This window comes from Ambystoma mexicanum, chromosome 7q (assembly GCF_040938575.1).
Source record: "Ambystoma mexicanum isolate Mex_15411 chromosome 7q, UKY_AmexF1_1, whole genome shotgun sequence".
NCBI classification, from domain to species: Eukaryota; Metazoa; Chordata; class Amphibia; order Caudata; family Ambystomatidae; genus Ambystoma; species Ambystoma mexicanum.
Window position 1 is genome coordinate 1,071,655,516 of NC_090941.1, and position 26,537 is coordinate 1,071,682,052.

A 26,537-nucleotide genomic window follows, 5' to 3' on the forward strand; every position below is an offset into this window, starting at 1 on the left:
TTGTGCACGCTTCCTTTACATACAGTAAGTTCTCGCACGTGCACTGTCTGTAGGAGCAACATACAACAATTTTGAGACTGCTCTGCTTTGTGTCGCTTTGCCTTTCTTTGGAAAGCTTGTGTTACTTTGTGTATTTTTAAGCTTCTTTTCTTGTCTTCTGTTTGTATGATCATGGTCCTTTGCATCCCCTACTTTCCTCATTCTAGAGGTGCATACAATGATTTGAGTCACCGCCGTTCTGAGGGTTTTGTAGTTTTCACAACTCTAGGCTCTCCATCTTCTGTGCGAGACCAGTTCTGTGGATATTTAAACAGTTGTTTACTCTGGTGCTGGCTATTAGTCAGTTGCAAAAGCTTGGAAAGATATAATTGGGCAATAGTTGTGTCCTCTCACCCAATCAGAATTGAGCGGATCACTTCATTACACTTGCAGCCAATGCAAATAATGACAAACGACATATAGGTTTTTCATTAGAAGGTGGCATTTTCAAAGGTTGCACCAACGAGAATGTATTAGACTGATCTCCTCGGAGGAACTCTTTCAAAGTGACATTAAATAAATTGGAAAAGATTTAGCCAGGAGCCAGCCCTCACCTTTCATGTGGTTAGTCAATTTGTGATAAATTGAGTTGTTCCTAAACATGAATGAATCGAGGCTGCTGCCTGGGTTGTTCATCACAGCGTTAGTAATTATTTTCAATGAATCGTAGATCATTGCCACTAATGCGCAATATCCAGTGGCAGAAAAGGAAAGGGCATCATACAAATATCCGTCCTGTGCGCAGGACGCCACTTGTGAAATCCCTTATGGTAAGACACTGCAAGTTCCACTTGTCCTGTATACAGTGCGTCGGTTTCTTTTAATATTTGTAAATTCAATGCCTGTGTTTACTTCTGCTCTGATTCCTCAGTAAAACAAATCCAGAGATGAATTAATCAAAGTCAAATTCATAAAATTCGACTAAAATAAGCAGAAAGATCCCCCACAATGGTTAGAATGACTCCATAAACTGTGGGATTTACTGGTGATGGAATGGATTACCTACAGAGTTCAAGGCGTTGCCGAGAAATTCAGGCAGGACTGGGGGCAGGCTCTGGATTTTCTCCAGGGGGACTACATGAAACAATGGAGTCCACAGAACTTGTGCATACTGGACATAATGTGAGACAAATACACTCATCTGAGCATGGCGCGGACCTGTCAGACCGCGGCAAAAGGGAGGTGCATTGGGGGGTGGCGGCGGAGAGGTGAGGGAGGGGGGTTTGATGCTTATTGTTTTTATGAGAAAAATGCCAATAATAATATGTTTTTAAAAAAGAAGAAAAAAAAATACAAACCGGGCAAATTTACTCTTTCATTTAAAGAGTAAATTGCTCTTATTCTGATCTCGGGACTGGCAAAATGGGATCAACCAGGTAATCCCTTACCCCATCCCTTCATCCCCACAGGCACCTGCCTGCTCGCTTCTAGATGGATCGCCTCTTCCCACCAACAGAACTGCTGATGCGTCCAATCCTACTCCCCAAATAAGCTCCATTCCTCTCAGGTGAAGACGCAACCCTCATCTCAGAGGTTAAGTTTGAGGTCAATCCTTCTCTCCACCATCACTGGTCTTTAGTAGGACAATGTGCACACCCTAATGACAGCACAACCTCCAGTCAGTGATTAGAGCCATATATGTCACTTATTTTGATTTCAGCATCCAGCCTTCGGGATGACCCATTTCAAGGGCTTTAAAGGGGCCTGGATACTCTGCCCAGCAAGCTGGAAGACTCATCCTTCTCAGATTCATTGGTTTAGGGGGTGTCCAGTCAACTGGTCGACTGCAATTTGGTCGACTGCAATTTGGTCGACACCATTTGGTCGAATGCCAAACGGTTGAATTTTTTTTTTTTTTATATATATATATATGTTTTGTGGGTTTTCGTGTGGGGAAAAAAAAGAAAAAAGAAAAAAAGGGGGTTGGGGGGGGGACCCCCCCAAAAAAAACCAAAAAATGGGTAAAAAAAAAAAAAAAAAAAAATTCGACCATTTGGCATTCGACCAAATGGTGTCGACCAAATTGTCTGTCGACCAAATGTTTTCGACCATTTGACTGGTAACCGGTTTAGGGGTTACCACGGAAAGAAGCTTTTCTGTTCTAGCTCAGGGGGCATGGTGAAGCTTGCGTATTCCGAAATCGGGTAGCTCCCACAAACAGAGGTGTAATTATCTGCTCACTCTGACTTCTATGGGGGTCCTCTTCTCCTACAAGTAAGGGGAGTGTATGAGGTCAGACAGATCATCTTCTATATCATATGTCCACGGCTTGACATACATGAGTCATTACCTGCCTCCAGGTGATCTTCAGATAGTGCCACATACCATCATCCTTCAGGAGCACCGCTACTCAGGTCACCTCATCAAGTGAAACATCTCACTCTGGGAATGACCAGTGCCTACAAGTCCTTGACTAGACTATCTGGGCGAGAGGATTTTTGCACTTTTGACTGTTGGTTGCTGGTTTGAGCTGTGCTGAATTCCAAGAGGCTGTGGACAAGTTGTCATTCAGACTCTTCTTTTTTGGACATGCCTCCAATTGAAGAACATTGGGGCGGTGGAAGAGGGTGCTGATTTAGGTTGTGTCAGGGCCACAGATATAGGCTAATCTTGCAACGATAAGGCATCAGCCAGGCCCTATGCCCAATGGGACCAAGTAAGGAATACAGTTATCAAGTCACTCTAAATATTAATGCACTTACCAAGGAGCACATGTCATCTGGCACATTTAGCCACCAGCATGTGCAGTGAAGTCCAACTGGAACAAAGCAAGACAAACATGCAGTTAAGCAAACATGCAGTTAAGCAAACAAACAAAAAACATAATATTAATCTGCCCCCGTAGTGCAAGTCACTTGATCTGGCATTGTTGCCCTTGACAGTAATCTGCTGGATCCTCTTTCCAGTTTACCTTAATAAAAATAGATCTGGTGACTAAAACCAAGGGAGCTCATTTTGGAGTTCTGCGTAATTAAACGGTAAGGACCTGCTAAGTTTACACTTCTGTGTAAACATTTCCCGCCTCACGTTTCCCTCATTTGCATGTCAGAGTGCAAAAGGGGAGTGTAAAATGGTGGTGTGCTTGCACAGGGGCTGACAGGCGCAGCCGGGCCGGGAGAGGGAAGACGAGGTGGCTGAGATAAGTGTTTAAAAGTGTGTGTGAATGTGTGCGTGTCTGCCTGCTTGTGTCTGTGGGGGAAGTGGCGGAGGAGTGATTAAAAGTGTTTCGGTGTGTGTGTGTATGACTCAGTGTGTTTGTGGTGGGGGTTAAGAAGGAATGCTTTGGGCAGGTAAGGGAGGCGGAGAGGGAGGAAAGCAGGTTTTGGCGGGTGTCCGGCAAACCCCATTTTCTAAGAAATCCTGCCAGCATGAGAGAGGTTGGGGGTGGGAATGGCTTCACTGGGAGTTGGGGGGGTAGGGGGGCGACACCATACCAGAATTGTGAATCTTCCACTTTTAAAGGCCGCATAAAATCAGCGCAATTAATCAGTCTTTTTGGCTTGCAGCCTTCGGAACTGAGCCATCAGGAGCTCATCACATCCAGGTCACTGCTTTGAATTCTAAGACTTGTGCTGCAATTTCTAAGCTTCAGAAATCAAATAAAACATATGGAATGGATGATATATGTCATGTCAGACAAGGTGCAACTCGAGAGCTCTGCAAAGGATAGTTAACCATGAGTTATGCATGGCACCCTCACTCATGCGGGTCCCATAGCCTCTCCAACTAATAATCTTCCTGATACTGGGACCACTTGCCGGAAAGACAACGTGTAGTGAATGAAAACTGCATGAATATAATAGCAGGATGTGCAGATTGTGTTACATATCACACTCCTACAGCTGTTTACTTGTGTGTTACAGTGCTTAGAAGGAGGGAGGAGAGAGTTGGCACATGGCCAGGTACTGTGTACCTGCAGAACAAAAATGTGCCAGTGCTGTTCAACATTATTGAAATGAGCGGGGGCTGGGTCGGCACTGCCACCAATGTTCCTTAGTGGCCGCTTTGTTCTTTGATAAGCAAGAGCTATCTTTGTAAATTGCACAATTTTCCACAGCCAACATTGTTGCATCTCTTTCTTTAGGCTAGGCTATGATCAGCAAAAAGGGAATGATGTATTCTCGAGATCAGCAGTTGTCCACGGTTACAGATCATAAAGCGCTTGGCAGGATTATTTTTCCATAGCACATTTCTTTGAGTCCAGTTAGTAAAGGTGGCCGCTGCAATAGGAGCACACTAAACTGAGTTCCAGATAGCTATGCAAATGCATGCATGCATGCATGAAGCAGAGTGCACAGTCCATGTGCAGTATGTACAAGTGGCCTTTAGTATACATACAGTAGATGTTCAATACAAATCGCAAGTGTGACATTCTCCATTTGAGATGGCTGTGTATAACTGTTTCTAGGGATGAAACTTTCTAGTTGATAATGTAATGACACGGTTCTATGTGAAACTTTCACCTAGAAAATGTTGCCTAGGAGGCAAGTTTTATTTTCTTGACTCCTACAAAAAGTCTTCCCCATATATTTTAGGACAGTTGTTATTTACTAATGGGGGGTTGAGGGGGTGTTGCAGCTATCAGCCAATGAGGAGGCTCGGCAACGGGGCAATTACTAGACAGTAATCCCCCCGCTCTGAGCCGCCTCATGGCTGGAGGCCGCCATCTTCCCCCACCAGGGAATGAGGTAAGGGCACCACCCCACTCCGCCGAACCCCTCCACAGATTCCACCCCCTTCCCTCCACTTACCTGTTTTTCTGCTCCTCATCGGGAGCGGACGCACTGGAAACACTTTTGGCTCCAGTGCGTCCGCTCCTGATCTGTGACATGCCCCTATGGAATGGGAGAAGGGACTACATGTAGTCCCTTCTCCTTTCCATGGCGGCCATTTTTTGCTTAGATTTTTTTGTTAATGGCCGCCATGGAAAGGGAGTAGGGACTACGTGTAGTCACTTCTCCCTTTCCATGGGTGTCATTTCGTTTGTTTACTTTTTCAATGGCCGCCATGGAAGGGGAAAATGGTTTTGGATTTCCCTTCCCTGGTGGCCATTCTATTTACATTTTTTTTTCTGTTCCCAAATGGCAGAGCGTTTCGGGGCATTAAAAAAATGCTTTTAGGACTTGGGTCTTACGTGCCAGGGTACTAATAGCTATAAACCCTTGCAAGAGGTGCGGGGTGGCATTATCACTTCTTAGGAGAAAGTGTTTGATTGCAGTAAGAGTGCATTTTTGAGTAAATATTGTCGTCTGGTGAGATTGTCTATGGCAAAATATTCACTGGATACCGAACAACAAGCTGCATAAATTCAGAGAGAACATTAAGCTTAAACAGACGGTCTTAAAACTTGAAAACATGCACAGATGAGTGGAGACAATGGATTCAGGTTCTTTGGTCCCGGGGAGTGAATTGCAGACATTATTTGAGTTTAGGTCGGTTTCCGATGAGGAGATGTTAGATATTATTGTGCAACTGAAAGCAATGAATTGCAAGGGCGATGATTGCACCTGCCATGGCCATTAAGGAATGTGCTCGTTTCTTAATCTGAACTATAACCACATTTGCATACTTATCATTTGCAATGGGTCAGGTTGCGGAGTGCATTAAGCATGCCTGGATCTCGCCATTGTTAATGTGTCGTTTGTGCTCAAAATATTGGATTGGGTTATCCAATTTGCAGGTTTTGGAACATCTGCCTAACAACATTGTGAGTAAAAGGCAACCTGGCTTTAGGCTAATCCATGGGATGGATAACAGCTTTTATTAGATCTGAGATCCAACATCTTACAATTTATGGACAAGGGACAGGCAGTGTTTTTGATGTTATTAGATCTATCCATGGCATTTGACTTATTGGATCACGCCATTTGGACTCAGAGACTTCAAAAGGTTGCTTCTTTTTCCAGGTCTGAGGCCGACTGGGTTAAATATTTTATCCAGAATCAGTCGGCCAGGGTTTGCAGCGGAGAGGCAACAGCAGACTGAGTTAAGATTCACTTTGGAGTCCCGCAGGGGTCCTGTTTTCCCCCCATTCTTGTATAATATTTCCCCCCTTCCGTTGTGTCAGCTATTTGAGGACAAGGAGATTGTATTTACCAACTACCCTGATGACATTCCAGGCCCGAGTCATGGAAAAGTGTGCATAGATCTTGCAAAGCCTGCACATCGAGAACGACTCAGCGCGAGCCTGCGTGCATACTTTTTTCTGTATGCACTGCATATTCATGGAATTGTTCCGGCAAAGTAAGCCTTTACGCTAGTCACTGCTGGAACACCCCTGACACACCGCCCACAAAGCACATACAGCTAAAAATACCTACCTCTGCATGATTCTTGTGCGCAAATTCATGCACCCATGTAAACCTGCGTGGTTTTACCCGCAACCAAGCCAGCACCCCAGCGACACTGCGTAGGTTCCCTCGTAACTATTCCCAGCACCGTATCAACATGCCTAACATGCCCTGTAAAAGTTGTAATTTCCCAGTGAATATGCGTTCGAACCCCCGTAAACCGCTCCTGCACCCCGCTATACTACTAACGCGCACCCCTTCTATCGGAACCTGAAATGTGTGCATTCACCCCTAAATCCACGCTGGCCGTCTTTTGGAACACCCACAATTTGCCTTGTTCTTCCTCATTCTGCATGTTCTGCCCCCTACTCTGATCTATGCACAGGCCACGCCCATGCTCTGTGAGGTGTCTCACGCAATGCGATCTACTGCATGCAGGGATGTGCCAGAACTGTGGGAAAGTACCACAGAGTAATGATTTTCCCCATGCAGCCAATTCCATGAATTGACAAAAGGAGTTTTTCACACGTTTTCTCATGCAAAGTCCATATTTCCCGCTTAATGAATTCCATGAATCAGGGCCTCAGTGTTTAATCTCTGGTCAGGGGCCAATGAAAAGATTCTTAAAGATGAAAACACGGTGAACGCCCTGATTTAATCCTGGATGATCAAGAATCGACTGGCATTAAATGATGACAAGACCAAGCTTATGATTTCAGGAACATCGGTCAGGATGCATAAACTGGGTCCTGAATACCAGCATTTTACCATAGCCGGCTGTAATCTGGCCTCTCAGTCTAAGGTAAAAACACTTGGGGCTTACTTTGACCAGCATATGAATGTGACTGCACAGGTCAATCATGTTGTATCAACCTCACTATATTACCTTAAACTGCTCGCACAGATATGGACATTTTTCCTAAAATGAAATGTGCCACAATGGCCAGGGCGATCATTGTCACAAAACTGGATTGTTGTAGTAGCCATCTTTTTGGCATTAGCAAGAAATACTGTGCCAAGATTACTGTTATTCAAAATAGTGCAGTAGGAGCCGTGGTCGGTCTAAGGCAAACAGCAAAGTATAGCAGTAAAAATATGCACCTTTGCAAAACCCTTCAACCACACTGGGAGTTTCAGAACAGTTGTCCAAGCCCTTGTCATCTCCCACATGAACTGTGGCAACCCTCTGCACTTCAGTGGGTGTGATCCCACCATTGTCCCTCTAAAAACACTCCAGATGCTGCTCTCCTTAGCACAGGTCTAAGACAATGTCATCAACACTAGCCTCCCTCCCCAAACAGAAGCAATGGCAACACTTTCAAACATGCTTCACCACCATACTTGACCAAAAAAACCAACATATCTGGAAGCCAGAACACAAGCATCAGACAAGACTGGAAGCCAAGCATGGACGAAGAAAAAGCTAGGAAAAAACTTTAATTTCTATTAACCCTTTCTCTGGAATAAGTTTAAAATGCACAGATCACACTGCCCTATCCATCTTTCATTTCAGGATGGGCCAGAAGATCCTTATTATGAAATCACTGATCACTCAACTCAACCCTACTTCTCCCCCTTCGGTGCATCGTGCCTCTCTGCTTATCCTACTTAACCGAGCAACCTCTGTTACCCCTGCGCTCTACCGATAACCCAAGGCCATTCCCGGGGAGCAGCACTCTGATTCTTGATGCATAGGTTGGGATACATGCCCACATTGCAATTAGAGGCGGGAACCACGCCATGGGTGACAGAGGATGTGAAGCTGCTTTACTGTGTTTTCCAAACCGATGATAAGATAAAGAGAGTTCCACTAGCACTAAAGCCAGGCTGCATCATGACAAGTAATATTAATTGCCATTTTCGATTCTGCCAGTGCTAACAACACAAGACATGCATGCTCTGCAATGGCAACTGTGGATTTCCATGAATCAAAGTTTGCACATTTCCAGTTAGTTTTGTTCATGCAATTGACATGCTTTGCTATTGTACATCATACATGTCTCATAACCAAGTGGGACACGAAGAGGCAAACATTGCAACTGCGGTTCTCAAGTATAGTTTATTGAAGGGAAAATGAATCTGTAGTTCATCCTGTTCCCTCCCTGGGTGTCATGGGGCCCTTCACAAAGGTTGCCCATTATAAGTAAGTTGCATAATGCAAGTCCCTGGTCCCGATGGCCATTCAATGGGCATTGCATTTGCTTGGGTCCTGTAAGGTACATTGAGGAGCCTGGACACAGTACATTTCTCTGTGCTGTGTGTATGGGGTCTTGAGACTGGATCTCTCTCCATCGTCTCGACTCTGAATACTACACCATCTTGCTCCCGCTCCCAACCTCTAAGGCTGCTTTGGATTGTCCTGGTCTGCTGGAATCTAGCTAGACCGGCTAGCTTCCACACGTCTCCTCTGACCTCGTCGTTCTATCTGTACCCCCTTCTCACACTCTAGAGGTTCACTTTGCAACTCCATCATGATCCTCCTGACACCCCACGCTGGAATCCTCCTTCAATCTCCAATTCCCCCCCTTGTCCCCTTCTTCACCATTTTTAGCACTACTGATCAATTGTTCTATTGATCACCTTCTCCCCTCTCCAATTATCTCCCTCTAACCCCCTTTTATCTCTTTAAGCACAACATTATCTACTCTTTACATTTCAGGGGAAGTTCTACACCATCTCCTCCAAATCCTGGGGGACTCCTGAGCCCCATTCACAATATTGGTCTGTCTAATGCCTTCCTTGCCTTGCCCAATGGTTTGCCACATAGAACCCCTTGTATAAGGGGAGATGGGGGTTTCCTCGGTATGTGTCGGCTGCCTTTGAGTGGGGACTCGCTGACGGTAGTCTCAAACCCCACCCCCCCTTATACCTCCTTCATACCCAGCAGCCCCTACCTTGGTGTGGCATACGGCCTAGTCGACAACCCTCCATACAGCCCTCAAGTTTGACAGCTTAATTTGTCATGCCAATAACATACACAGCAAGTTCCCCAATGTGCACTTATGGGTGATAACAATTTAATAATGTCCAGTGATGCACAAAGACAATGCCCTCAATGTTCAGGGGTACCTTTCAGTTTTCAGTTTTCTAATCAGTACACAGCACCTGTCTCCACTAGCTTTTTAGTAAAAGCCTCATTCAGTATGCAATGGCATGTCCTGCAATCTTCTGTAATGCATTGCACTGGAGCGCAGTCTGTACACATTGCCAGTTCTCTAATACTCTGGTATGTACACTAGCTGCTTTATAATCCCCATTGTAAATATGTAAGACATTCAACATCATGACCACTAGTTCCCATTCTGCCACTGACCCTCTAATGCCCCATTAAATATTCATGCACCATGTACTCGGAGGAATACAGATAGCTTAAATGAACAATGGAGGAAAGCAGGGCAGAGCCTGCTCATCAGGCGCAGGAAGGCATGTGTGCTAGTTTTGCAAATGGGAGATTGTGCACAAGGCAACTGTTGTGCCGGTACTGCACAGGGGAACTATTGTACCAGTGTGACAAGTAACATATTTGAAGTACCACTCAATGAATTCATGTTTAGCACTTCCAAACTGCCTTTTATAGGATTGGCAATTTTCACAAAGAGAGAAAAGGACTTTGTCAAGCCCATGGCAGCAGAAATCTATCCAGGCAATGCTCATTCACACAGCACAGTTACACAATCACACCAGCTGTCTGACACCGAGCCCTCAAATGGTGGGATGCAATGAGTGCCTACCCTTTACCACTCCAGCACGCTCTGTATAGTCTCTTAGGCAAACTTATCTTGGAGATTGCCAACCTCTAGGATTCTTAGGAGACCATATTCCTATAGTTGTGTTTAAAAGGAAAATAATGTGGCCTAATTTGACCTTGCAACAGTACTGCAAAGAGTACTAAAACAACTGTGGCATGCCAAGCACTAAGGTAATCATGAAAGTGACAACATAGCAAACATGCATTGTGTGTCATTGCTCTGCAACCTATTAGGATGAAAGGATGCTTCCCAATTTTTGTCAGATGTCTTCTCCTGGGTTTAACCCACCCTTAGTTCTCCACACAATTCTCTCTCAGTCTTGGATCTTTCCACATGGCCTGGGGTGGCCCATGCTACCCCTGGAATCTGATTGGCCACCCCAGAGTCGGGACACGCCACTGTGCACATGTGCACACTATGTTTTTAGCATAGAGCACATGAAAAGGCGAATCTGATTAGCAGATCAGAGATGGAATTACTCACATTATTTTAGAAAGTAATCCAAACCAAAAAAAGCCAGGGTTTCTGCACCCTTGCCAAATGGCAATTCCTCACAATGAATTTGCATGTGTCTTCTCAACCCACGCTCTTAGTTATATTGCACCTCCCATCAGAAGGTCCACGTTGTGCTCTGCAAGCAGACCTCACAGCACTCCTAAAATGGTAGGGTTTTCTGCAAATTGCCAGCATACCTCAAATTTTACATGAGGCTTATGCAGTCTGAAGGTAGTACTCTACCAATTATATATGGGTGTTGTTGAATTATCTGCCACTCGTCAGCCGTCCAGCTAAACAGCCGAGCCACCTCAATGGTGAGGAGATAAAAAAGGGGGAAGCAGCAAGGGTGGATAGGAGAACCCAGTGAACAGGAAAATCAAGTTGAGCACACCACCCTAACAAAACTCAAAGGAAGAGCAACCAAGTCTGATATTAGTATGAACACTCCCCAGTTCCATAAAGAGAATCTTTCATTTTTCAAACAATTAGGTCAATTATTCACTATCATGCCATATACCGACACAATCAGTTTCTTTGCAACTGCGCACCTTGTGACATCGGAACAACCGTGCAGAAAACTATAGTAATGGCCATGGGTCCTTAACCGCGCAAGGCCCTCAGTAGCATTTCTGTAAAATGTGTACAGCCCGGTACACAATATGAACACAGTGTGAGCGCTCAATAGCTATACAGCATGATTACAGACCTGCCCCGTCAACCCTCAACCAGCAAACAGTACACTTGTGGTGCACTTCCGATGCACGAGCACCCGTGCGCGCAGCCGGGATCTAATATAGGGCACTTCTTGGTAAGTGGGAGGGGCCAAAGTAAATCTACAAAAGTAGTACAAAATAGCAGTATATTAGTAAAATGACAGCAGGTTTATATTCAGACAATATAACAGTCATTTCCAGATCCTGTGTATATGATAAAGGTCCACCTTGGTTCTTTCCCCAAAGCGTCACAGCCAAAGAGCAGCGTTCCAGACAGCAAACAGTACACTTCCGGTGCACTTTCGATGCGAATTACAGTTTATTTAACTGGCAGAACTTCTCCTGTGATAGCAACTGCGGCTTTTGTTAAAAGTCCTTCGAATTATCGTCTGTTTTGAACAGTAATTGTGACAAAAAAGAAGTGATACATTATATGACCAAAGGCATTTCTTTTACCTTTTTTGTTTCTTTTTTGTTTCTATATTTATATACTATGGATCGGCTTATTATTTAATGAATTCACTTTGTGTTGGTTGATTTTATGAAGATAGATTTAAAGAGTCAAAGAATCTGCTTTTAACAATTGAAATGAAAGTTATGAATTGTTTTGTAAATGTTTCTAATGTATATGATTGTAATTTTGTTAAAGGTTGTCATAGATATTCTAATTATAAATGTGTATTGGCACCTTGGCATTAGCAACATTAACACGTTTATTAATCCTATTGTGGAATGTATTAACATCTGGTCCAAAACATGGGTAGTAGGACGCATATTGCTTTCTGGTGATTCAAACTCTGCCCGTATGAATCTTGATCTTGGGCGTGTAATATCAACCAAAACGGTGGGCAGGGAGTTCCGAGGTTCCATTTGGTTGAAATATTTCAGTGGGTTGGGTCTTCATATGTTGACCAACTCTGTTGACGGAGACATTCCGAGCAAGTGCTCTTGCTCTAATGGAGTCTCCGATACTACGCTTGATTATATTTTTGTTAGCAGTGGCCTTTTTGAGAAATGTACTGTGTCCCGGTTGAATCGTATGAAACCAGTGATCATTGCTTCTTGAAAGCTGAATTTTCACCGGGGAATGTGGAATATATGGTTTCCAGAAAAGGTTGCGAGGACCTTACCATTAATACAGCTGGTAAAAGGATTAAGTGGAATCCTTTTTCTGTGCAGCGAGTCAATAGGTCAGTAGTCTTGTATTTAAGGTCGAAATCTGCTCAATGGCAGTTCCATGTTTTTTTTTAATTGACAATATTGGTACTTTTATTCATTGTATTATTGATTCCAACATTAGGGCTGGCAGGAGTAATTATGTGTTGAATCATCCAAAACATGTGCATTGTTTTGATCCAAAGTTGACTAGTCGGAAAAAAGAAAGGAATGCATTAACCGAAAATGTCTTGCTAGCTTGAATAGCTGGTTGCTTGAACTATTTTATTATGAATGTCATTTTATCAAGTTAAAGTGAATTATACCTAGCGCATAGCTTACAGAACCTATTATTACTGGACCACCATTTCTCCTCCCCCAACCAACAGTTACTTCATGTTCTACCCAAGCATACATCTTGGCAAACCCAGTGCTCTTCCTTGATATAGAGATTCTTTCTTAGAAACTCATCTGGTGAAAGCCTCCAGACTATTAGGGTCCGTTTGAGCTCCCCTCAAGTACATCACAACACCGCTCACCATCTAAATGCGTCTGGGTTCTAGATACTGCCATCACAATCCAACTCTGCCCTAACCTGAGCTATACTCCCCTGAGTCATACACTGCTTACCAATAACATCACATCCGAGAAACACGCTCCCTACTTTGACAACCAAATCCCTCCCGCCTCCTCAAAATGGTTTATGTTATCTGTGTTTGGTCATTCTATTGTCTAGTTTCTCTTTCCTCTCACCACTTCCCCAAACCTCCCCTTCCTTTTCACAGACTAAGGTCTGGTAACATCCTGGTAGGGTAACAATATGCCTCCTTTTGGACAAGGTCAGAACTCTTAAGACCTATACGGTGGTGATAGGCACATAATAAATATTGCCTAACATAAGACAACAGAGATAGGAGGGTTCTAGTGGTCTGCATCCATTTTCCCTGCAGGTGACCACATAGTGCTGTGAATTGTACTGAGGGTGGATCCTGTATACTTTGACTGAGACATCTGTGTTGTGTCTCTGATTCTCTATGTTTATTTTCCTCCCTATAGACCTGCAACCTTCTTTCCCCCATTGGACGTTTCTCAAGGACATCCTATATGTGGCTGGATTGCACTGTGTCATCGCTGTCTCTAGCTGACCTTCCTTTTCTCAGCAGAGTTCCCTGATTGGTCAGCACAAAGCATAACTCCAGGATGATGAGAGGTGCGAGGCACCTGGTTAGCCGGGAGCAGGCTTTGTGGTAAACCTCTGTTCTCAGGGTCATTAGATTCTACCTGGCACTTTTGCACCTTTGCAGCTTTCCACCCTCCACCTTCTACTGCTTCACCATTCAAGTGAGAGCAGAAAAGCAAGAACAGGACATGTTGACAAGATGCATTCTTGTGGGCGCTACTCCCATGATCCTTTCCACATCTAGGTACCTTACCAACCAATCTCACATGTCCCATCAATAATCTCCTGGACCATTTGGTCACCCTCTTCTGCATGTCCACCATGTGGTTCCTTTAAGTCTTACACACCCTGAAGATTCTCTGCATGTCTCCTTTTAGCCTTAAAGTATTCCCTCTCAGGGCCAGCACCCACAGGCTTCACATCCCCAGGCCTTACAGCTCTCCCTATAAAACCTCCCTAATGCACAGCCTGTGCTGGAGTACGTAATTCACCATAGATGCACACAAAGCACTCTGCAATCGATCTGCTGCCCCCTGGATATAGCAGCACCTCCATACAACAGGTGACATTCCATTGACTCTCACCTGCATGCTGTCACACATTGCAATGTAGGATATCACCACTGTTCAAACTAAACTAAATAACGGGTATGCTACTGTCTCCTACATTTGTTTACCTGAACTTCCACTTCTGACCCATATACAAATCAGTGTGCAGCTTGGACAGGTTTCCTTCCCTCCCTAAAACTGAAATACTTAAATTAGGAAGAAGCTCAAAAGCAGTGCTCAGCACAGTAGTGCCCAGTCATCAATGTGGTGGGCAGTCACTAGTGAATCCTCTATCCCAGGCACCCACAAGGGTACCCATTATGACATCCTCTTCTAGTTGACTGCTATACACTCCCTTGCCTCCTCTGAGGCACTCTCAATCCCTTACTTGGCCATCCTTTCTCATCCTTTCTTAATCCCTTTTCTTTTAGATGAAGAGATTCACTTTATGTAGATTAGGTTTGTACCAGCCATTAATGACAATAGTATTGAATAATAATGCATTATTTTTCTGTCGCTCACCCATCCCCTTACTGCCCCCCCACCGCCCCTCCAGCACTATCTGAAACATTGTCAGGCCTAGTACGATAGTCGCTTGATTTGTTCCTCCCCTCCCTTTCTGCACCTCTCTCCCTCACCTTTTCTTTTCCTCCGCCTCTACCAGAAATGTTGTCAGGCCTAGTATGGTAGTCGCCTGTCTGTTTGCAAATCCTTCCCACTCTCCCCCTCCCTTCCTTATCTTTGTCTTAGCACTTGCACTATCTGAAATGTCGTCAGGCCTAGTACGGTAGTCACCTGTCTGTTTCCATTTCCTTCCCACTCTCCCCCTCCCTTCCTTATCTATGTCTTAGCTCTTGCACTATCTGAAATGTCAGGCATAGTACGGTAGTCGCCTGTCTGTTTCCATTTCCTTCCCACTCTTCTCCTCCCTTCCTTATCTATGTCTTAGCTCTTGCACTATCTGAAATGTTGTCAGGCCTAGTACGGTAGCTGTCAGTCTGTTTCCATTTCCTTCCCACTCTCCCCCTCCCTTCCTTATCTATGTCTTAGCTCTTGCACTATCTGAAATGTTGTCAGGCCGAGTACGATAGTTAATTTCACATCCTTACTGTTCATGGCCTGTAAGAATGTCATTGTATTTTCCCTTGTCCGCTCCCTTGCCTTGAAGCGCTTTGAAACACATTGGGCCTCATTACGAGTTCGCAAAATCGGGTCTTGGCCCCAGTTCCCAGAATGGGGAATTACCGGGCCATTCCGAGTTCGGAGGGCCCGGTAATTCCTCCCTCCAGGAACCTGGGCAAGACCTTCCCCATTCCCATTTTAGCCCCCATAGGGCTGAATGGGAATGGGGGCGGGAGCTAACAACGGGCCGATTACGACCGGCCCATTGTTAGCTCCCTCTTCCCCTCGCGGGACCCGCTCTGCACGTCTGGTGGGCATCCTTTTGCGGCACCCGTTAACCCATTCCGCCACTCTTGTAATGAGGCCCATTGTGTATAGGCGCTATATAAATAAACTATCATATCATATCATATCATATCATTGCTTTACCAATTGTTTACCAATCTTGATGGATGAAGGATTGAGTCTACCCCACCAGGATTCCAACTTGCACAGGACATGCCATCCCATGCCTGTGCGTGTGCCTACACTGTGAGCCATTTCACTTAGTATTAAGGGGAGTAGCACAGTTCTCCTTGGTCACTTTGCAGCCTTACTCGCTCTCTCTCTTTCTTTCTCTCTCTATCTTTAAACCTTTCTCTCTGTTTCTCTTTCTTTCTCTTTCCACTCATTTTGTCTCCTTATATGGTTCTGAAAATATCATTTGACCCTCACAAATATCTATCCCACCCTGAAGATGCATACTTTCCGTCTTCCTGTTTACTGTTCTCTACCTCCTACTTCTCTTTCCCTTTCTGTTACCTCTTCTCTTCATTCTTCTCTTCTTTCCCTTCCTTTGACCTCTTCTCTTCTCTCTTCTCTTCCTCCCCTTTCTGTTCCTTCTTCTCTTCTTTCTTCTCGTCCTCCCCTTCCTGTTGACACTTATCTTATTGCTTTTCTTCTTCATCCCCTTCCTGTTATCTCTTCTCTTCTTTCTTCTCTTCTCCCCCTTCCTGTTATCTCTTCTCTGCTTTCTCCTGTTATTCCCCTTTCTGTTACCTCAACTCTTCTTTCATCTCTTCTCCCCCTTCTTGTGACCTTTTCTCTTCTTTCTTCTCTTCTTTCCTTTCCTGTTACCTTTCTCTTACTTAGTCTCTTCTTCCCATTCCTGTTTCCTCTTCTCTTCTTTCTTCTCTTCCTCCCTTTCCTGTTGACACTTCTCTTATCGACTCTCTTCTTCGTCCCCTTCCTGTCATCTCTTCTCTTCTTTCTTCTTTTCTTTCCCTTCCTGTTATCTCTTCTCTCCTTTGTTCTCTTCTTCTTCCCCTTCATGTAACCTCTTCTCTGCTTTCTTCTCTTGTTCCCATTGCTGTTACCTCTTCTCTTCTTTCATCTCTTCTCTCCCTTCTTGTGACCGTTTCTCTTCTTTCTTCCCGTCTTCCCTTTTCTGTTATCCTTCTCTTATTTTGTCTCTTCCTCCCCTTCCTGTTGCCTCTTCTCTTATATCTTCTCTTCCTCCCCTCCTGTTACCGCTTCTCTTATTTCTTCTCTTCATTTTCCCCTTCCTATTTCCTCTTCTCTTTTTTCTTCTCTTCTTCCCCTTCCTGTTTCCTCTTCTCTTCTTCCCCTTCCTGTTACCTCTCTCTTACTTCTTCCCTTCTTACTCCCCTTTCCGTTTCCTCTTCTTTTCTTGCTCCTCTTCTTCCCCTTCCTGTTACCTCGTCTCTTATTTATTCTCTTCCCCTTCCTGTTACCTCTTCTCTTCTTTCGTCTTCTCCTTCCTTGATGACACTTCCTATCCTCTTCCTTTATTTCCATTCATCTTTAGATTTCATTTTGTCATTTATTTCTCTACCCCATCATACCCGCCTCTTCTGTTGTAATGTTTTGCTCTCACCCTATTGCTATATCAACCCCGCTGTGCTAATTTAAACACTATAATAAACGCTCAGCCCTTGCCCTGGACTGAGCTAGGCTAATGCATATGTATTATTCTATGCCTGTTTCCTAAAAGGAAATTAAAACCCACACTGAGGAAATGAGAACTGTCACACACGTACACCACCTTTATGCCCTAAAAATATGTGCTTACATAGCGAGCCCCAAATAACATCATTAAGTATTCCCCACTCCCCACCCCACCTTTCTGTTCATTTTGATCTATTAAAATGCAAATTAGCAGATGGGCATGACATTGCACAATCAACTTCAATTACATCTTGAAGGCTCTAATAGTTGCAAAAACAATTTAAATTATTTCTATTCTTTTCTGTTCCCATTACATTAGTTCGAAAATGTCATGATATATATTCAAGACAGTGCTTTTGTCCGCAATCCTTCAATCCCTCTGGCTGCCCAAAGCAATAGTAGCTTGGTTTATTAAAAACATAATTAAAAGGCTGACCTTGGCAAAGCTTCAGGAAGACCATCATCTATTTCTATCCCAAAGCAAAACACCGTATTTATGAAGCAAATGACTCCACAGACATGTCCAGAATGAGAGTGAAAGTGACTGCAGCTTCATCCTTGTCACACGTGAAAGTTGCCAAGACTTCCTGGAGTGAAGATGGGGAAGTTGATATTGATATCGATATTGATATTTTATTTCTATTGCGCTCGTACACGAGTGTTTCAGAGCACGACAAGTTCACATCAGTGAGGCTAATAAGTTTACTTTTGAATGTGTCCTTTAGTTTAGGTTAAGTCATCAGATGATCAGGGTCCCCACAATTAACAAATGAACTTGCTGGCGGCTGAACTCGCGAGTTGAACCGAATCCCATATTCTAAACTAGACAGGCTGGATTCTCTTCCAAGTTCACAGAGCCATCAGATATCTCTGAGAGATTTGGCTGGCCAATCAGAGCCCTGGAATCTCTAGGTTCAGGGTTCATAGAAGCAGCTCACTTCCGGGTTCTCTCTGGGTTGTGGTTGTCAAATGAGAGAACGTGTGCACGAGCCACTCTGAGCAGTTTTGTGTATAATTTTCACTTTTCACTATTTCTCCCTAAAAAGGTGACTCCCCCGTGACAAACCCTATGTGATTTCTAATTTTTCATCCCGTTTACCTATCTTGCTCCACCTACAGAAAAAGAAAACACATCAAAGAAATAATTCCTTAAGGAACTCTTTGTTAGAAATCCTTGTGAAAACTTTGGTGACACTCTTTGTGAAGTTTTGAAACATTTACACTTCCTCCCCTACCAAAAAAAAGTAAAAAAGTAAACTTTGTGAAAACCTTCGGGAGGCGCCCTTTGCATGTTTTTTAAACACCTTTTTTCCTTGCTCTTTTCACCAAATAAAAGAAAACAATGAAAACCTTTGTGGCACCCTACAAGTAAGAATGCTGTCTTTAGATTAGGGGGTGTTGGTGGATGCAGGGGCAGAGGTAATTGGAGATTTTGCACAGCACTCCATGTGGGATGTAGATAGGGAACCCTTAAAGAAAGAGAAGGTGGAGATCCAACAAGAAGTTGTCAGGCACAATGGATGTTGGAAATGTTATGTTATGTTATTTTGCATTTATATAGCGCCTTATATACCATTGGTATGGTCTGAAGGCGCTGGTAGGTTGAACGCCCTTGGTGAAGCCTACATCAGGGATGCTCTAACAAGTTGGCATCTGAAGAACAAAGCCCATGACTTGGTCACTGCCAGATCAAAGATCTTTTCAAAAACGTGTTTGGGCAACGCCTTGTGAACTTGACTCGGAATTTTAAAGAGAATTCTATGTTTTAGTGGCAGCCAATGTAGCTTATAAAAAAAAAAAAATCAGTGTAACCGGAGTTATTTCATGTGTTTTTGCCGTGGCTGTTTTCACCAGGGCTATTTTGGTGATTGATATTTTTTTTATGTGGGCGTGCCCCAATTCCCTTTCCCAAACGTACCACACATTTATGTTACAAAAAATAAATCGTCAAAAACAGCTACAGCAAATACACAACGTTTGAAATAACTGCGGTTAAAACAGCTGGTGCAAAACACGGCAACGGATCTGAGTGTATTTAGGGACATTGGGCCTCATTACGACCCAGGCGTTAAGGGGTTAACGGCGGCGTAAAAGGTTACTACGAGGTCCCTTTGCGTCTCCCGACCTTAACGGCTGGTCTGTACTAGCCGTTAAGGTAGGGACCTGAAAGGGACCTCGAAGGTAATTACGGTACCACAATTTGCGGTACAGTAATTACCGCCTTCCCATTCCCATTGAGCCCTATGGGGCAAAAATGGGAATGGGGAAGGGCCAATGGTAAATGGGGAATTACCGCCCCGCCATCCTTGGAATGGGGTGGTAATACCCCATTTCACCCTGGCGGATTCGGTAAGTTACCGGCGTTAACCATGGCGCTAATAGCGCCATTGGTTAACGCCAGGGTCCTAATGATGGCCATTGCCCAGTATCCAAGGATGCTTCAGTAGGATTTGGAGTGGTGAGATTTTCAATGTTGTGCATCCGTGCAGAAGAAAAATGCAGTTATCTGTAAATGATTGCCAAAATCATTTTGAAGGGAAACGTAATTGAGAGGGAATGAGACGAGTATGACCATTCACAAAAGACACGGCCGTTATAGTTAGCAGTTATGCTGAATGTCGCGCAACCGCTTCATTTCGTAATGAACTTTACGCTTGCAGTCAGGGTGGACAAAAGACACGTCAATGCGGTATTAAGCCGCAAGCTTGGGTTCTTCCGCCTTAGAATGATCATGACCCTGTTTGCATTGCCAAAAGTGTATTCATGCATTAATTAGGCTATATAGCCCGAGTGGGGGAGGGAGAGTATTACCGGGTCAGGTAATGCCCCGGGCAAGTTAAAAGCTTGAGTGAAATGAGGAATTTAATGATAGCTCGGACCATTACATGCCCCCCTGCCAGGGTTATATTACTATTAGTACCGCAGCACATTGTACCAGGGTACAAAAGTGTTTATTTTCTAAGTTGAGAAACGTGTTTTTGCCGTTTCCCAACATAGAAAAAAAAAGCTACAAAATACGATGGCCGCCATGGATCAGGGTTAAGGGAACTACATATAGTCCCTTCTCCCTTACGATTGAGGCTATTTGTGCATCAGAGACGCACCGGAAATACTACTGTTCCCTGTGCAGATGAGGGACAAGACAGCACCACGTAAGTGGGGTGGGGATGGGGGCCTAAATATGTGGAACAGGGGGTGGAGGGATGAGGAGGGGCTCAGGGGAGCACACACCAGATACACGGCGGGGGTAGATGGTGGCCTCCATCTCCGAGAAGGCTCAAATCGGGGCTATGCCATGTGGTAGAGCCCCCATTCTGTGCCTCCTCATTGGTTGGAAGGCCGAAATCACCCTCCCACCTGGTACTAATAACAGAAACAGCTTCAAACAAATGAAGATAAGAGAGTGTGAGTCTTAATTGTATTAGGTGCAGAGCTGTGCTAATATCTCTGAAATTACAGAAGAGACCCTGGAAGACCATGCTTGACTGTCCCCTCATAGGAGAGCCTTGCCCTGATTGGAAGTACTGAACTCCTTAGTCATGGAATCATAGAATCTACCATTCATTGCATTGTTGATAATATGTTAAAAACCCATAAAAGGTGTGGATAAAGGGGTGATATAATACAGTGTTGGGATTACTTGGGGATTATATTCTCTCAGTTCCTGTGTTCACCTTGCAGTGCTGCTATTAAAGATTAACCAAACTAGCCTCACCCGAGATTCGAGTCCCATTCTGGATTTCCGTAACATTCTTATTAAAGAGAGTTGCAATAATCGATTTAGGAACTTATGATATCTCTTTCATTATGTCCTGGATGATGATCTGTCAAAAAATGCTGGACTTTTCTAAAGAGTGGTACATAGAATCAAGATAAACTATTAATAGCATTTATGTGCGCCATTATATCCATAAAAGGAGGATCAAACAAAATTCAAGAGTTTTTTTTTTTTACTCTAGGCAAAAAAGATAGAATCCTCGGGAGGATGGCTCAGGGGCAACATGCTCGCTTTGAAAGCAATACGACACGGAGCAACACAGGTTCGATCCCCGGATCCGTACTTAGAAACCTATGGGTATTAAGCGTGTTATAAATAACCTATCATATCATATCCTCCTTGCCCCTCACTTCTTTCCTTTGCCACCTCCATCCTTAGAGGAAACCTTCTTGCCTACTTTTACTTTTCTCCCCCTCTACTCCTCTAATCACTACTACCACTATCTCCTATTATTGCTCTACTGCTCCACTCCATTCCACCTATTCATCACTAATACTTCTCCACTACTACTGCTACCTCTACTCCACTACCTCTTCTCCTTACTACATCTCCTCTGCCGCCCCTTCGACTAGCACGTCTGCTATTCCTATGCTACTAAACTACCACTCCTCACTACCACTACCCCTCAATGTTACCACTGTTACCACCACCTCCACTTCCAACCATTACTCTTCTACCACTACTAACACCTCCACTACTTCTGCTACCACTCACTATCATTACCTCTCACTATCGACCCCTGCTACTTCACTCTTGCATCATTATCATGCACACTCACTGCACAGAACCCTTCTCTTCAACCACCTACACACTCCTTCTCTCCATCCTCCTCTGGTCTCTTGATCAGCCTGCCTCCACCTCCTGATCTCACCCTATGAGCCTGCACTAAACCATTCTCAAGCTTCTTTTTAAATAATCCCTTCTTTCCATTCTTTTTAAATAATTCCTGTCCAACAACTGGGTGTGAAAAGGAGAGGCTTGAAGAGGGCTCACAAGGGTTTTGAAGCCCTGCCCCCTTTTTATGTCACTTCTCGCTGAGTTTAGGGCACAGGGATTACCTCAGTCATAGGGGATTAATTTCCCCAGCTGTCATGGCCTTCTTGTGGGCTTTTCAGCACAGGAATTCATTGTGGGCTAGTGGATTTTATCTTCTGCTTAGGCATTGGCTGAGGTGATTTGACAGGGATGCACTCATTCTGCCAAAGTTGCGCCGAACAATAGTTTCCCCAAGGCACCCTTCTTTATGCCGGCACCGCCCCTCCTCTCTGTGACAGTCTTGCAAAGCCACCTCTTGCCTTCAGCCACTCCTTGTGGCTATGGCAGTGTTATCTGCTCTCTCTTGTGTTCCTCCAGTGGTGGAGAAAACAGCTCCTCTCTTTGCACAGCAGCTGGTTCCTGCTTTGGTTCAGGCCTCCAGTTTCCCCATTACCTTGAGGAACCACTCTGCCATCATGCCACGCGAGGTACGGCCAGCCTCGCATCTTTCCCACAACTGCACCCGCTGCGGATCCTCTGCAAGTATGGAGAAGGTCTGCCAGCAGGCACTCCGGCACCCACAAGTATGTTAGGGGTCAGGCTCCCTCCCTTCAGAGGGCATCAATCAGGCCCTGTGACTTTAGATACTTCCTGTGAACATCTTAAAGTTAAACTTCAGCCCAATCTTATCCATATTATTCATGGCTGTGTCTGTCATCTATGCCACGAGGGGATTATTTTGACTGGAGTGAGTAATTTGATTTCTGATAGAAGCTAATACATACTCCGACACCTCGTGGATTGACAGAAGCCAATTTAAAGTGATAGGGAAATTAGACATAAAACAACTTGTTTTCAAGAGCTCAAAGAGTAGAAAATAAGTGGACCATGGAAAGAAGCAAGACCATGAGACTCATTCAAACATCTTACCTTCCGCGCAAGAGGCTGGCTGCTCATGGTCACTTGATCCATTGGTCCGTGCTTGCCATTTGGTGTCTGAACACAATGGAACATCACAGAAGTACACCTACTCCTATTTGTGAATACAATGCTCTGGGGGGACTATTGTGTATTTTCAATGGAAATTGAATCCCAAACACTATGTAAAGGGAGCTAAAAATGAGCACCATATGCAAAAGTCACATTATGAAGGTGTAGATCAAACTAGACATCACAAGCAAACTCCTCAAGGGAAGAGCCATTGGTGGCTGGCTTAGGAAATAATTCACCAGGCCAGCCATATAAAAGAATGGTGAGAACGCTAGTCATGAGTGGTGACTGAAAGAAAGTAGATGGCTGTTCAGCAAGGCTATGCCAGAGGTACTACCAGAAGAATGGAATCTTTGTTAAAGAGAGGACCCTAAAGGTAAAGCACTTCCTTGAGAAATATGAGAAGAGCAATTTCTGACAGGAGGGTGAGAATATCATCTATCTGAAAGAATCCTGAATTAGGGAGGGAGAAATTCACATTACTGTTGCTGCAGAAATCAGACATGGCACTCATTCTCAGGTGAGCTTAGTTTGTGAAATCTTTAATAACACCACTGCAGGTCAACACAGTCATGAAGAACAAACAAGTGTCCATGTAATTTGCATTCCATTGGTATTAATGGACTGATCGGAATATGCTTTGGCTTAATCAAAAGGCTTTCAGTCTTTCGCAGCCAACACAATTACAGGCTCTGTGTAACCTGTCCATTCCAAACATGCACTATTAATGCTGAATCTCTATGAGATAACCTTTACTCATCTATATTCTTAAACATTAGTACAAAGCCAGAAGCATTGCCTATACTTCCTTATTTTTTCCTTGCTTGCATACCTCTTACACATGTGTCAATTATTTTGTATTTAAGGAATATATGCACATAGGACCTTTGGGCAGCCTCCTATCTAGACCTTTTAAAAGTAATTGAACATACATTGAGATGAACCTGGCCAACCGTGTCCACATTATAATTAGGATATCCCAAGACATGTTGAGCCCCTCAAGTAGCCAGACCTTATATACATATTTTGCAGTTCAACAATCTACACTCTTCTATCTCCCACTCATACACTTTCTCGTCATATTTTACTTAAAACATGTTCTTGTCTTCTTTTTACATCAAGCTATTTTCCGGTCAGTTCATCGTTAACATACTAAGGTCCTGTTGTCACAAGGAAGGACTCAATGAACCTCAACTCAGACAACGTTTCCGTGCCTTGAGACTACTGTGATGGTGAACTGGCACAGTATACCTACTCAAATAATAATAATAATAATAATAATAATAATAATAATAATAATAATAATAATAATAATAATACATGCCATCAAGAGTATGTTATGCCAGTGTCCAACTAAGAAGTATGCAGGGAGGCAGAGAATACTAGGGAAGGCTAGGAATATGGGGTAAGAGGTCTGCTTGCTCCAGTGTGTCCGGTATCAATGACAGGCTGGGATGTTATTCAGTCTGGATACTCCTTCACTGCTGTCCCATCTGCATTCCTGCCCTTTTGTAGAACCAGAGTATGAAATGATGAGCACTCTCCAGCCTGGGGTCAGGATTTCCCTGTCCCACTAGAAGCTTGACAAGGGATACATGTGTCTGTCTTGCCTCCTTTTGCAGGGGCTGGTACATTGTATCTTCCTCCTCATGAGAAACCTGCTGGGGTACAATATCTGCTTCCAGGTTGCACAACTCCTCTGCTGCACCATCTCCAATACCACTTTCATTGTGCAGCAACATGTCCAGTGCATCTGCAGCAACTACAATGTCCTCTTCATGTATCATCTCAACTCAAGACTTACCAGTGCATGCCAGTCTACTCCAGAGACCTCAACCACCTCTGCACAAGGCCCCATGCACACTCCATGCCTCCTCCACGTTTTCCTCACCTTTGGAAGAGACACATCCTCCTCTTGTCATCCCTGTCTCCTCTTAGGCCTGTTTCTTTTATGTCAGTGGAAAACATTCCATTGTCGTTGCCATCTCCTCTCGTCTTCCTGGAGCCATCCCTCAATGATGTTCCTACCTCAAGTAATACCCGGTGTGGGTGTATGACACCTCCATTGCCCAAAACTGACCGAGGAACACCATTATACTTTCAAACCACCACCTTGGAATAACATCCTCAACCACTTCTTCTTGCTTCTCTTACTCGCCTTTGTCTTAGATCAAATGTCTTCTTCAATCCATGATTTCAAATTTTTCCATAGGAGGGATTAGTGGTGGAGCCAGGAGGATCAGCGGTGGGGTCTAACCGCACTCTTCTAACCGCACTCTTTGGGCCCCGCTTCCACATTCATTTAAGAAAAATCAAAACAAAAACATTTTTGCAGGTGTGACCATAGACATACAAGCTCCATTGATTGCGGCAAGAACTTTGCTAGGCAACCAAGCTCATACTTTCTCTGCCGGTGCCGCTTTGGATGCGTGCACCTACGCTGACAGATACTCCTGTATCCCTGCTTGGATGAGAGAGCTGATTAAAGATGCAGATCGAGGGCACATGAAGATAAGAACTTTAAAAAAGGTTTTGTATGTGTGTGTGCATATTTTGAATGTTGTACAATGTTATGTGTGTTTTTGTGTATGCATGTGCACAAGTTTGAATGAATATGTGTGGGTATTTATCGGTGAGTGAGTATTTTTGTGCTTGTTTATGTCTATATGTTTCTGTGATTGTTTTTGTGTGTCTGAACAACTATGTGTATGTGTGTGTGCGCACGCGTGTGTGTGTGTGTGTGTGTGTGTGTGTGCATGGGTGTGTGTGTGATAAGACAATGGGTGCATGTGTTTGTTTGCAAAATGTGTATTTCAGCCGATGAAGCAGCTCCAGACCGTGTTGGCCCGTGTTAGTCTGTCAAGCTTGCAACAAACTTCACAGCAAATGCTGATTGCATGCAGGTGGCACAACCACCACCATATCCCTTATTGAGTTACTCTCAACCTATCTCGCATTTGCCATAGTAGCCTAGGGAATACGGAAACCTGCATACGAGAACGGTCCACTGCCTAGAATTATACCCCTGTGTTAGTCGTTTCTCCCTCTATCCAGGTGTCCCAGCTCTGAGTGCTGTGCTTTTTATATTTACTGCTACTGCATTTTCAGCTGTGCCCTCTTACTAAGCCTACCCCCCCTATCCAGACGTTCCAATTCTAGGTGCTGTCTTTTTACATTTACTGCTACTGCGTTTTTTGCTGTCCCCCATGCTAGGCTTCTCTCCCTCTATCCAGGTGTCCCAAATCTGAGTGATGTGCTTTTTATATTTACTGCTACTGCATTTTCAGCTGTGCCCCAATACTAGGCCTTTTTCCCTCTATCCAGGTGTCCCAAATCTAGGTGCTGTGCTTTTACTTCTACTGCCACTATGTTTTCTGCTGTGCCCCCATACTAGGCCTTTCTCCCTCTATCCAGGTGTCCCAAATCTAGGTGCTGTGATTTTACATCTACTGCCACTATGTTTTCTGCTGTGCCCCCATACTAGGCCTTTCTCCCTCTATCCAGGTGTCCCAAATCTAGGTGCTGTGCTTTTACATCTACTGCCACTATGTTT